The sequence below is a fragment of the Rana temporaria genome, chromosome 11 (assembly GCF_905171775.1).
Source record: "Rana temporaria chromosome 11, aRanTem1.1, whole genome shotgun sequence".
NCBI lineage: Eukaryota > Metazoa > Chordata > Amphibia > Anura > Ranidae > Rana > Rana temporaria.
Window position 1 is genome coordinate 157,284,447 of NC_053499.1, and position 14,532 is coordinate 157,298,978.

Genomic DNA, 14,532 nt, shown 5'->3' on the forward strand with positions numbered 1-14,532 from the left:
GCCGAGCCTGGCCGAATGTAGACGAGTGTACTGCACTCGGTATAGGTCGGCGCGGGCATTCAAACTGAGCGCGGGAAGCGGCGATTCGACGGGGAGACAGCGCGGGAGAAGCCGGGAGGACACCACCGAAGCCGCAGACGGATGCCGGACCCGACGAGGCCGCCGATGGACGCTGGACAGACACCAAAACTAAGTACTAAAATGTTGTTTTTTTTACAGGAATTGCGGGTCCACATTAGGGGTGCGCGCTATAAGCCGGAGCGCGCGCAATACCCCAATAAATATGGTAATACTCAATTGTTTGGTAAAATATAAAAGATGATGTTAAGTCAAATAAATTCTTTAACCACTTGCCGCAAACCGCCCCGTAGCTGTACATCGGTACTTTGACGCTAAATACTGTTTTTATTGCAGCAGCTAGCTACCATAACCCCCGGTACATCACTTCTGCCCAATGGTCTTAAAAGGTCCCTGATCACAGGTGGCGGCAGGGAAAGTGGGACCCCCTTCCACCACCTGTAAAAGCAATCCAGGAGCTTCTTATTAAAGCGGAGGTTCACCCAAAAAACAAGTATCTAACATTACATTCAATATACCTCAAACATGTACAGTACGCCAGTGTTTTTTTTTGGGGGTGTACATACGGTATTATCGGTATTTTCCTCCTGGCTTCCGGGTACTCGCTCCCGCGGGACTGGGCGTTCCTGTGCAGTGCCGCAATATCATCTGGGACTTCACCCATATGAACACCTAACAACTGTATTTTAACTTTGCCCACCTGATCACCCCCCATATCTACTACCCTCTGATCCACTTCACCCTCCCTTCTAGATTGTGAGCTCTAACGAGCAGGGCCCTCTGATCATTCCTGTATTAAATTGTATTGTAACTATAATGTCTTCCCTGATGTTGTAAAGCGCTGCGTAAACTGTTGGCGCTATATAAATCCTGTATAATAATATAAATCCTGTATAATAATATGATTGACATGCCTGAAAAAAACTCCACCCCCGCGGATAAGGCGCGTCACGACTTTCCGAAAGTAGCCGAACCGCGAGTTGGCTCTATACGGCGTCTGCGCACTGACTAGGAGCCGTATAGAGCCGACTTGCGGTTCGGCTACTTTCGGAAAGTCGTGACGCACCTTGTCCGCCAGTGGGAGTTTTTCTCAGGCACGTCAATCATATGGGCGAAGTCCCAGATGACATTGCGGCACTGCACAGGAACGCCCAGTCCCACGGAAGCGAGTACCGGGAAGCCAGGAGAAAAATACCGATATCAGATGTACACCCCCCAAAAAAAAAACACTGGCATACTGTACATGTTTGAGGTATACTGAATGTAATGTTAGATACTTGTTTTTTGGGTGAACCTCCGCTTTAAAGGGAATTGCCAGGCCTAGAAAAAAACAAAAAGATCTCTTGATCGTTGCTGCAGCGATGACCGAGATATCAGCCTTTCCAATCCGGTATGACGCTGGTCCTCAAGTGGTTAAAAATGAAAGTTTCTGTGTTGCTCATAACAGCCATTTTTTTAGATTACTGCTTTCATTTTCTATGTTCTGCTAAAAAGCTGACATCCGATTCCCAAGCACAGACACCATGCAGGTTTTTATTAAAATATTTTAGCTTTTTCCAAAGCACAACCAAAGAAAGTCACATCTCCTCAATACAAACGTTGCATAATTATCAGACAGACAATGGCTGAAACATCTTTTTTTAAATAACCACAAACAGATTTTACGGTACGATTTTGGGCTCTGACAAAACTATTTTGCAAGTTGTAAACAAGTGCAAAGTTCACAGACTTCCACAGCACTCCTAAGGCAATGTGTTCTTTATCACGGCCATGTCCCCACCAAGGTGTTTAACGTGAGAAAAATAGTAACTGAACCAGTTTTACTCACACACACACTTATACATAACTAGTTTCTAAAAACAGCGTTTACAACAAAAAGTGAAATAATGGACACCAATGGCTTGGTTACAGCGCTGTCATGCAAACTTATTACAGCTAAGAATGGAGACATCGGGCTTAGCCTTGTGTACACAGAGGTCATCCTAAGCTGCCACATGCTACAGCCATCTCTTGTCGGTAACAATGGGTACAGAGTAGGCTCCCGCCCCGAACGCTGCGAGATCCCCACCAGGAATGCAGCCAGGCCTCTCCACGTTGGCACAAACAGCAACACCATCCAATTTCTCTAGCATCCAAAAAAAAACAAATAAAAAAAACACACACAAAGCACGCAGCATCACAAGGGATTTCCATAACAAACAAACAACATACACAACGTCTCTGCAACTATCAGCATCTAAAAAAATATATAAGGCCCGGATTCAGATACAATAGTGTATCTATCGGCGGGCGTATCGTATCTCAGATACATTGCGCCCTAATTTACGGCGGCGTAAGTTCTGTATTCAGAAAGAACTTGTGCCCTAAGTTACGGCAGCGCAACGTATGTGGTCCGGCGTAAGCCCGCCTAATTCAAATGTGGATGATGTGGGCGTGTTTTATATCAATTAATTGTGACCCCGCGTATTTGACAATTTTTACGCCGTCCGTGAACGTAATTTACGTACAGCCGTATTCGCGAACGACTTACGTAAACGACGCAAAATACGATGCTGTTCGGTCGTTTCCGACGTCCATACTTAACATGACTTACCCCTGCTTTGTGAGGGGTAACTTTAAGCCGGAAAAAGCGTTACGCAAACGACGTTGCACCCTATAGATATGACGGCGTAGGAGACTTACGCCGCACGTATCTAGGCAACATTGAGGCGTATCTGATTCTATGAATCAGACGCCGAGATGCGAAGGCCCGCTCTCAGTTACGACGGCGTATGTGGAGATACGCCGTCGTAACTGCTTTCTGAATCTGGGCCTAAGTGTATAACAATACACCCCCCGACAAAACCCAGTACATAAGACGGCTTTCATAATAACATACTGACAAATTTGTCTGCCACTTTGTTTACATGCAACGATAAGGGGTAGAGCTGCACGATTCGGGCTAAAATTCTGGCAAAACGTTTGCTTAGAATAACGATCATGATTCTTTTCTCACAGTGTAACATCATCTTTCACATTATCCAAAAATTTGGGCTAACTTTACAAAAAAAATTTGATTCATTAAAGTGCATTTAAAAAAATATATATTCTCAGGTTTGGGTGTTTCAAGTAATTTTCTAGCAGAAAACGATGATTTTTACTTAAGCAACAAATGTCAGATAAAGGCCTGGTCTTTAAAGCGGAGGTCCACACAAAAATGGAACCTCTGCTTTTCGGAATCCCGCCCCCCTCCGGTGTCTTATTTGGCACCTTTCAGGGGGGGGGGGGTACAGATACCTGTATAATACAGGTATTTGCACCCACTTCCCGTCATAGACCCCCACAGAGGTTACACCACTTCCCTGCCCCCCCACTGTCTTCTGGGAGACACACAGGTCCCAGAAGACAGCAGGGACCATTTCAATTGAGCAGCGCGACTCACGCATGTGCAGTAGGGAACCGGGAAGTAAAGCCGCAAGGCTTCACTTCCTCAGTCCCTTACCGAAGATGGCGGCGGCAGTATCCGAGCGACAGGTTGGCCACGGTGCCGACATCGCGGGCAACCCTGGACCTGGTAAGTGTCTTTATTTTAAAGTCAGCAGCTGTAGTATTTGTAGCTGCTGACTTTAAAAATAAAAAAATTAGACGGACCTCCGCTTTGAATGGTTAAACTTCCTTCATCTACACGCCGGAGTTCTTTCTTTTGATAAAAGAATGAAAAAAGATACTTTGTTTCTATTTATTAGTGTTGTAATAAAACTTGGCAGGCTGCTCAGTGGAGAGCCAATCAGTGGCATCTTCTCACAGGGGAGACCTGTACAGGTAATAAGGGCACTGAGCTCAGTGCCTGGATTACCGTACAGCCCCGCCTGTGTCGCTGTATTGTCACATTCTGCTGCCTATCGTAGAATGCTGCCGAAGTCACGTGGCGGCCAACTGCGCATGCGCGATGCGTTCCAATGGATTCACGACAGTACACACCAGTGAAACCTCAGTCGGCATCCAAGCTCTTTCCTTAACATCCCCGTGAATTGGAGGATGTTAAAAAAAAAGAGCCAGGAGGCCGAGCGAGCGGAGCGAGCCGTCCGAGCGAAGCGAGGACGTGAGGCCGACTGGCCACTTTCTTCTAAATCCACGTCGCCCTGAATGCCGGGTTCGCTGGTGTGTACTGTCGTAAATCCGTTGGAACGCATCACAGTTGCGTTTGGAACGCATCGCGCATGCGCAGTTGCCCGCGCGTGACTTCCGCAGCATTCTACGATAGGCAGCAGTCTGTGACACTACACCGCCTCATCAGCGGAGGCCCAGCTGACGAAGTTCCTGTGAACGCAAAGTATACGGGGGAGGAGCCACGTTCTGACGTCACCTGCTACCGCCCTGAGTCTCATACAGACTCTACCGCCCTGAGTCTTCTCTGAAAATGCGCTTTTACTTAAAGCGGAGTTCCTCACAAAAAAAAAAGTTCAAAGTCAACAGCTACAAGTACTGGAGCTGCCGACTTAATATATGGACACTTACCTGTCCTGGGATCCCGCGATGTCGGCACCCGAAGCCGATCTGTCCCTTGGCTCTCAGGTGAAGGTGCCGCCATCTTCGGTAAGAGAATCAGGAAGTGAACCTTACAGCTTCACTACTGCGTATGTGCGAGTCGTGCTGCGCGATTCCCACTGGTCCCTGCTGTCTTCAGGGACCTGTGCATCTCCCAGAAGACAGGGAGCTGCTGCGCTGGACCTGGCATAGGTCGTCGCAGACAACTATGCCCGGAAATGGGAGCAAATACCTGGATTACACAGGTATCTCTGCTCCCTCCTCCTGCCAAATGTGACACCATAGGGGGTGGGGGGGGGGGATAGTAATCCGAAAAGCGGAAGTTCCATTTTTGGGTGGAACTCCGCTTTAAGCCCTTTGCGAGTAGTCATTTTATAACTAAAGCTTAAGCTGCCTTTATAACTTTATTAAAGCTAAAGCTGCCTGGATGATTTACCCATATGGGACATGCGCGTTTGACCATCTCTCAGCTCAGTGGTCCACATCCTGAAGCGAGTGCTCTGGAGGTGGAGGGTTATATCACCATTGCATCTGGATTTGTTCTGTGTCACGTGGAATCTTCCAGTGCCTGCTGGGACTGCTAGTCCACCCCCTACCTTTTCTGGATTATTATTGGACTTTATATTTCAATACTTTTTTTACATGCTCTGTGCTCCTTTATACACTATAAAACAAGAATGCACATTCCAAAGATACACAATACTGCCATAATGCAATATAAACTGCGCCCTTCCACACAGAACCAAAAACGCACACGCAACGCTGCCCAGGTGAAGCATGTGACACGCTAGAATTTGCAATAAATGCCACCAATATGCAAAATACACATAGAAAAGAAAAAAATATACATACAAGCTATACAGTATACATATACACAGTAAGAAGAAGCAACAGAAAAATAAACAATGCCGAATATTCACACAGCATACGTAGCCTCAAAAGCTAGGCACAGCATACCTTCAATCCAAATCATACAAATACACACAGAAGCCAATTTACAAAAACTAGGACAAAACAGCAACCTGAATTCCTAACAATGAAGCCAGTTTTGTGATCCAAGCCAAAAAAAAAAAAGAAGAACAAAAAGGAAGAGACAAGGAGACTTAATGCCCAACATGCACACCATCATACTTGCAGCACCACAGGATGAAACAGATAAAAACTAAACCCACAGCATATGCAAACACAATATACAACCTGAAAAGACAAAGAACAAAGACCAATGCTGAAAAAAAATAAACAATTCCACAGATAAAAAAGGAGACTCTCATGTATAACACACAGCACATGGTGTCCGGGAGGAGACAACAGGCACATGGCTAAGTGGTTTGCACTGTGGACTTGCAGCACAGGGGTCACAACGCCAACTTCCTTAGATAGAGGAAGTCTCTAACATGCCTTACAGAATGCACAGGGCTTCATTCACACAGGAACTTGTGGTGCACAAAACTGCCCATCTTCTTCTACATCATTCTTAACCACTTCAATACCAGGCACTTACACCCCTTCCTGCCCAAGCCAATTTTCAGCACTGTTTAAAGGACAATTGCGCGGTCGTGCTACACTGCACCCAAACAGAATTGTTATCATTTTGTTCCCACAAATAGAGCTTTCTTTTGGTGGTATTTGATCACCTCTGCGGTTTTTATTTTTTGCTAAACAAATAAAAAAAGACCGAATGTTTTGAAGTGTGTGTGTGTGTGTGTGTGTCTTTTGTTTCTGTTAGAAAATTTTGTAAATAAAAGTACGTTTTCTCCTTCACTGATAAAGGTGGCACTGACTGGCAATGATAAGGCGGCACCGACGGCAGCTGCCTGGTTATCTAGGGTGGGATACCTGGAGGTCCAGTGTGATTGCCATCCCTGGTGGTCCTGGCATCCGAGGGGCAGGGGGCTATGCTGATAAACAATCAGCACAGACATATCCCCCGCCCCCGTCAGAAGAGCAGCCGATCGTCTCTCCTCTACTCGCGTCTGACGTGAGTGAGGAAAAGCTGATCAACGGCTCTTCCTGTTTACATTGTGATCAGCCATGATTGGACACGGCTGATCACGTCGTAAAGAGCCTGACACACCGCAACCACGGGGCGGCTGTTTTTCTGCTGGACGTCATACGACTCCCAGTCAGGATAACCGAACCACTACCCAGCTGTCATTCTGCTATAGGCCGGGCGGGAAGTGGTTAATGGCACCCCAACACACCTTGCTAATGCAAGAGAGAAACGGTGTACCAAAAACACACAAAGTCCCCCCAAAAAATAAATAAAAATAAAACCCACACACTTAAAGGGGTTGTAAAGACAAAAATATTTTCCTCTTAAATTAAAGTCTGACAGTAGCTGATAAAGTAAAAAGTAATGTTTTGCATTATAACTAGTTTGATACCTGTTGAAATCGAGCTGTTTTATTCACCTCCGCCACTCCTGAATCATTCTCACTGACTTCCTGGTTTGCGGTGCGCATTCATTCTTGCTACATCACGGCTTAATGGGAACTACAGTTCCCATTAGGCTTAGCCTCCATGCCTGTGAGGGATAAGAGAGCATCTTCACGCAGGGCTGTAGTCATGGGGGGGGTGAGCACATTCTGCTTTCCACCATGCAAAACGGCTCAGATTCTGGTGGAAAGCAAGAAGAGGAGTGACAGGAAATGGCATTTTCATATCTGGATTACTGTATTTTGGAGGTCAAAAGGAAAAACGAGGTAAGTGATATTTAAATGCTCTAGCTTACGGCAATCAATTGATCTAATAAAAAACAAACCTTTAGTGTTCCTTTAACTGTGATTGCAAGACATCACCAACACACCAGGTTCAGATAGACAGGACACTAACCCCTTCCCGCCTATTTATGATTGGCAGTCACACGATTGGAAAGCTCTCAAAACGTAAGTATGGATCAGAAGCTTTCCAGTATCCGGCAGTAAAGTGCTTACCTAGGGCCGTATATATGCACCAACAGAAGGCTACTGGTGACATTAGTGTCCTAACCATGGTGTGCTGGTGAGATCTTGAATTGGACTTCTTTAGCAGCACCGAATGCCATTTCACCACAGCGCCCACCAATGACCGGGTCTTATTACTGTATGGAGTGTGCTGGACCAAACCATCTCTGCGTATTCATAAGAGACAGCGCAAAGTTCAGCTCCTCCTACGAGTGACAGCAGCGGGAGCCAATGGGGATGGAGAGACCCAGCAAAGCCACGGATCTCGTGCACACCACTGGATCGAGATGGGGCTCAGGTAGGTCCTGGGGGTGGGAAAGCTTGGAAACAAGCCCCCAAAAAAAAAAAAAAGTGTTGCAGCATATACAATATGTAAAAAAAAAAAATAATTGTAATCCGCTAACTTTTTTATATATATTATATAAAAACAGTGAGCGACTTACAATTTTTTTACAAAGACCAGTGAGCGGTTTACATTTTTTAAAATATAATAAATAAAATGTTATTTAAAAGATAAAATCTGTCAGGTGAGATGGATACGCACACAGGCAAGGGACGGCGGCATCAGCACTCCATCCCAGCTAAATGCCTCAGTGCTCCACACAAAATGAATAATGCAGGAACAGGTATTGTATGCACTCAAAGGGCTCCCACAGATGAGCGAGGATGACAGTCTATGGCATCAATGAACCGGTGAGTCAGTCTACCTTAAAAAAAAAAATATACCTCTCTCTTTCCGTCCATCTCAAACCTGACACCCCCCCCCCCCCCCCCCAAGCTTCCAGTCTTGATAAAGTCCCGACAAACCGGCTTACCGATAATTAGAATGTTTATTGTGTTAACAAAACCACAGAACTGTAATATTTATTACTATTTATTTTGAAAACAGAGAGCAGAAATCAGGGAAGTTCTTTCTGCCCTCCCACTATGGCATTTCACACGTTCGGGGGGGATTTGCTGTCAATCACATCCAATGACACAGCGCGCCGGGGGGGGGGGTTCAGGGCCACTCTGTGCAAAAGAGCTGCACAGTGGAAGTATAACATGTTTGTTATTAAAAAAAAAAAAAAAAAAAATATTATCTTTAGTGATCCTTCGAGATAAAAAGCCTTCTGTGGACAACAGCCGCCTCTAATACTCACCTGAGCCCCATCTCTATCCAGCGATGTGCACGAGTCCCTCAGCCACCCAGGACTCTCCCTGCTGATTGGCTGAAACGCTGCAGCGGCACCATTGGCTCCCGCGAGAGAGAGCGAGAGATATCTGTGCGTCTAAATGTACACAGAGCTGCAGCTTGGCTTCGATGCCCCCCCCATAACAAGCCGGTTACTGTGGGGGCACTCGATTAGAGGGAGGGGCCAAATGCACTGAAGAAGGGACCAGAGAAGCGGAGGATCCAGTACACCCTGTGCAAAAACCACTGGTAATTCTAATGTTAGTTATAAAAACAAAAATAGTCTAATAGTTGGTTAAAGCGATTGTAAAGTCTATTTTTTTTTTTTTATAACGGCCGCCCGGCAGACCTTAATTATTTTCCAGATAAACAAAAAATCGCCTTCAAAAGTCCAACACACACACACACAGGTGAATGATTTGTAAATCCAAACCAGAAGAATGATACAGGATTTATATCGCAGTGCTCTACAACAGTGTTTCTCAACTCCAGTCCTCAAGGCGCACCAACAGGTCATGTTTTCAGGCTTTCCATTATTTTGCACAGGTGATTTGATCAGTTTCACTGCCTTGGTAATTACCACAGCCATTTCATCTGAGGGAAATCCTGAAAACATGACCTGTTGGGGCGCCTCGAGGATTGGAGTTGAGAAACACTGCTCTACAATGTAAACCGATCAGTCATAACATTATGACCACAGACAGGTAAAGTGAGTAACTATGATTGGACTGGGGGGGGGAGAAGTCATTTTCTCTAATGAATCCCCTTTCTGATGGTTTGGGGCATCCAGAAAAAAACTTGTCCTGAGAAGAACAGGTGAGCGATACGCCAATCCACGCAGTGTCACGATTTGCACCAAATAAACGATCATCCACATCAGACAATTTAGGAAAACTAATAAAAAAAAAACACAATGCAGGAAATGTATGGAAACCGGACCCGCTGTGCCTGGCAACCCATCATCTTCCACCGCTCATTTCCAAGCGATCCGCTGAACAGAATGAAGCAAAATAGTTGGCGTTTTATACAAACTGGGGAAAGCTGTACTTGGCGACCAATCGGCTTCCAGCTTTCATTTCCAAAGCTTCAGGTGAAAAGATAAAGGATGAAGCCGATTGGTCCCCTGGTGCAGCTTCCCTTAGTTTTTATAACAGCGACCAATAAGCTTGCATCTTTAGTCTGTTTAGCTGAAGCTTTGAAAATGAAAAGGTGGAAGCCGATTGGTCGCCAAGTACAGCTTTCCCTAGCTTGGATAACAGCAACTATTTTGCATCAATCTGTTCAGCTGAAGCGCTGGAAATGAAAGCTGAAAGCCGTTTGGGTCAAACTGCTTGGTGACCAATTGGCTTCCAGCTTTCATTTCCAAAGCATCAGCTGAACAGATTGAAGATGCAAGCCGATTGGTCGCCGTTCTACAAAATTGGGCAAGCTGCACCAGGTGACCAATCAGCTTGCCTTTTTAGTCTGTTCAGCTAGCGCTTTGGAATTGAAAGCTGGAAGACAATTGGTTGCCAGGTACAGCTTTCCCCAGTTTGGATCACAGGGACCAATCAGGTTCCATCTCATTTCCAGAGCTCACCTGAACAGACTGAAGATGAAAGCTGATTGATCGTTGCTATCCAAACTAGGAAAAGCTGTGCCTGGCGACCAACTGGCTTCCAGCTTTCATTTCAAAAAGGCTTCAACTGAACAAATTGAAGATGCAAGCTGATTGGTCATTGTTATACAGACTGGGGGAAGCTGCGCCTGACGACTAATCGGCTTCCATTTTCAGTCTGTTCAGCTGAGAAAATGAAAGGTGGACGCTAATTGGCTGCCGTTGTCCAAACTGGGACAAGCTGTGCACATCGACCAATCAGCTTCTACCTTTCATTCACAGTGCTCAGCTAAACACACTGAAGATGGAAGCTGGTCGGTCACCATGCACAGCTTGCCCCAGTTTGGATAACAGTGACCAATCAGCTCTCACCTTTCATTACCAGTGCTCCTCTAAACACGGCTATCCAAACTGCGCCTGGCAACCAATCAGCTTCCATCTTCAGTCTGTTCAGCTAAGCTGTGGAAATGAAGGCTGGTAGCCAATTGGTCGTCAGGCGTAGCTTGTCCCAGTTTAGATAACCGCAACCAATCAGCTACTACCTTTCATTCCCAGTGCTCAGCTGAACACATTAAAGATGGAAGCCGATTGGTCGCCAGATGCAGCTTGCCTCAGTTTGGATAACCGCGACCAATCAGCTTCCATCTTCAGCTGAGCACTGGTAATGAAAGGTGGGAGCCGATTGGTCACTGTTTTTTAAACTGGTCGCCATGCACAATCAGCTCCCACCTTTCATTACCAGTGCTCAGCTGAAGATGGAAGCTGATTGGTCGCGGTTATCCAAACTGAGGCAAGCTGCATCTGGCGACCAATCGGCTTCCATCTTTCATTACCAGTGCTCAGCTGAACACACTGAAGATGGAAGCCGATTGGTTGCTGTTATTCAAACTGGGGTAAGCTGTGCCTAGTGGCGACCAATCGGCTTCCACCTTCAGGTGAGCTCTAGAATGAAAGCTGGAAGCAGATTGGTCGTCCGGCGCAGCTTTCCTCATTTTTGATAACAGCGACCAATCGGCTTCCATCTTCATCTGTTCAGCAGAGCTGTGGGAACAAAAGACGATTAATTGCCGTTATCCAAATTGGGGCAAGCGGCATCTGGCGACCAATCAGCTTTCATTGCCACAGCTCAGCCAAAAAGACTGAAGATGGAAGCCGATTGGTCGCAGTTATCCAAACTGGGGTAAGCTGCGCCTGGCGACCAGTTTCCATCTTCAGCTGAGCTGTGGAAATGAAAGCTGGAAGCCGATTGGTCACTTATCAAAAATGAGGAAAGCTGCGCCTGGTGACCAATCAGCTTCCATCTTCAGTCTTTTCAGCTGAGCTGTGGAAATGAAAGCCGATTGGTCGCCAGATGCAGCTTACCCCAGTTTGGATAACAGCGACCAATCAGCTTCCATCTTCAGTCTGTTCAGCTGAGCACTGGAAATTAAAAATTGGGAGCCGATTGGTCGCTGTTATCCAGTCGGCTTCCACCTTTCGTTTTCAGTGATCATATGAAGATGGAAGCTTATTGGTCGCCGTTATCACAAAATGAGGAAAAAATTCGCCTGGTGACCAATCCGCTTCCAGCATTCGTTTCCACAGCTCAGCCAAACAGACTGAAGATGGAAGCCGATTGCTCGTCGGATCCAGCAACCAATCAGCTTCCATCCTCAGTCTGTTCAACCGAGCTGTGAAAATGAAAGCCGATTGGTCGCTGTTATCAAAAATGAGGAAAGCTCTTTGCCTGGTGACCAATCAGCTTTCATTTCCACAGCTCAGGTGAACAGACTGGTCACTGTTATCAAAAATGAGGAAATATGCGCTTGGCAACCAATCAGCTTCCAGCTTTCATTTCCAAAGCTTTCATTTTGAACAGACTGAAGATGGAACCTGATTGGTCGCCAGACCCAGCTTGCCCCAGTTTTGATAACAGCGACCAATCAGCTTCCATCGTCAGTCTGCTCAGCTGAGCACTGGAAATTAAAGGTGGGAGCCGATTGGTTGCTGTTAACCAGTCGGCTTCCGCCTTTCATTCTCAGTGCTCAACTGAAGATGAAAGCTTATTGGTCGCTGTTATCAAAAAATTAGGAAAAATGCGCCTGGCGACCAATCAGCTTCCAGCGTTCGTTTCCACAGCTCAGCCGAACAGACTGAAGATGGAAGCCGATTGGTCGTCAGATCCAGCTTGCCCCAGTTTGGATAATAGCAACCAATCAGCTTCCATCCTCAGTCTGTTCAACTAAGCTGTGAAAATGAAAGCTGATTGGTCGCTGTTATCAAAAATGAGGAAAGCTCTTTGCCTGGTGACCAATCAGCTTTCATTGTCACAGCTCAGGTGAACAGACTGAAGATAGAAGCTTATTGGTCACTGTTATCAAAAATGAGGAAATATGCGCTTGGCGACCAATCAGCTTCCAGCTTTCATTTTGAACAGACTGAAGATGGAATCTGATTGGTCGCCAGACCCACCTCCCCCAGTGTGGATAACAGCGACCAATCAGCTTCCATCTTCAGTCTGTTCAGCTGAGCACTGGAAATGAAAGGTGGGAGCCGATTGGTCGCTGTTAACCAGTCGGCTTCCGCCTTTCGTTCTCAGTGCTCAACTGAAGATGGAAGCTTATTGGTCGCGGTTATCAGAAAAATGCGCCTGGCGACCAATCAGCTTCCAGCATTCGTTTCCACAGCTCAGCTCAACAGACTGAAGATGGAAGCCGATTGGTCGCTGTTATCAAAAATTAGGAAATTTGCGCTTGGCGACCAATCAGCTTCCAGCGTTCGTTTCCACAGCCGAACAGACTGAAGATGGAAGCCGATTGGTCGTCAGATCCAGCTTGCCCCAGTTTGGATAACAGCAACCAATCAGCTTCAATCTGTTCAGCTGAGCACTGGGAATAAAAGGTGGCAACTGTTATCCAATCAGCTTCCGCCTTTCATTCTCAGGGCTGAAGATGGAAACGTATCAGTCGCCGTTATCAAAAATTAGGAAATTTGCGCTTGGCGACCAATCAGCTTCCGTTTCTGCAGCTCAGCTGAACAGACTGAAAATGAAAGCTGATTGGTCGCTGTTATCCAAGCTGGGGCAAGCTGGGTCTGGCGACCAATCGGCTTCCTCCTTCAGTCTGTTCAGCTGAGCTGTGGAAACGAAAGCTGGAAGCCGATTGGTCACCAAGCGCAGCTTTCCTCATTTTTTTTTTTTTTATAACAGCGACCAATTAGCTTCCTTCTTTGGTCTGCTCGGCTGAGCTGTGGAAATGAAAGCTGGAAGCCGATTGGTCGCCGGGCACAGCTTGCCCCAGTTGGGATAAATGGAGGAATTCCGGATTGGTGAGAGGAGGTCAGGACAAAGGAGGCCAGACAGACACAAAGAGGCTCCACTGAGGAGGGATTAGAGGCGGGTGGGGGGTGGACAGGCCGGATTATGGGGGGTAGATGAGGACACCGGGGTACACGGAGAGGGGGGGATGGGTAATGTAGTGAGGGGGGGGGGGGTGGAGATTACCTCACAACACCCGGCGGTCTCTCTTACCTCTGCTCGGCCGCCCCCTCCTGTCAGGTGAAAGCCCGGATCCCCTATCTTCTTCTACTACTTCCTCTTCTCCGCCACCGCCGCCTCCACCTCCTTCCGCCGTTACCGGGGCTCCCAGAGCGCGCGCGCGTGGACGGTTACCCCCCTCCCTCAACAGAAGGAGAGACACTGCGGAAGGGCTTGCGGGCGCGTGCACGGGGCGGCCCTTTGCGTCGCCGTCCTGTCAGTCAAAGGCGCGAGGCCGCGCACGCAAGCGCATGGCTTACAAGACTTGGAAGGGAGGGGGGAGGGAGGGAGCGTTTTCCGAGGAGGAGGAGCAGCCCCGCCCCCCACCTCTGTTATTGTCGCGTCACCAACGGCAGCCTCCTGTGGGCTAGCGTGCTGGCCCCGCCCCTCCCGCGGCGCGCCTCTTCCCGCCTTTTTCTTTTGGTGAGGGGATGAGGTGAAGGTCGCCTCAGGTGTGGTAATGGTAACCAACCTGAAGTGAGAGCTCAATGTTGACTGCCAAGGGGCTGGACTGTGTATGAAAAGTGTTGGCTGTCCCTGGCTTCACCCCCCCAACCAGTCACTGAGAAATAATAAAGCTATTGGGTCAGCTTGGCAGCAGTGGCGTCACCCGATGCGGTAAAACATGGTGTCACCCCCCCTCTGTCTAGGCTGCCCAGCACCAAGCAGGCAGCGCACGGGGCGCACCCCAAACCAGCCC

At 47.3% G+C, this 14,532-nt stretch overlaps 1 protein-coding gene across 2 annotated transcripts in view; it reads right to left on the reverse strand.

Annotated features, from left to right (window-relative positions):
- Nucleotides 1-14,048, reverse strand: part of SIAH1 (siah E3 ubiquitin protein ligase 1) — a 42,548-nt gene extending 28,500 nt beyond the window's left edge. The window contains exon 1 of one of the 2 annotated variants that reach the window (XM_040329512.1): nucleotides 13,827-14,048. The gene's annotated coding sequence lies outside the window, so the exon portion shown is untranslated. The remainder of the gene's footprint in view (nucleotides 1-13,826) is intronic. The other variant, XM_040329511.1, reaches the window with a different exon arrangement.
- Between the last annotated feature and the right edge of the window lie 484 nt (nucleotides 14,049-14,532).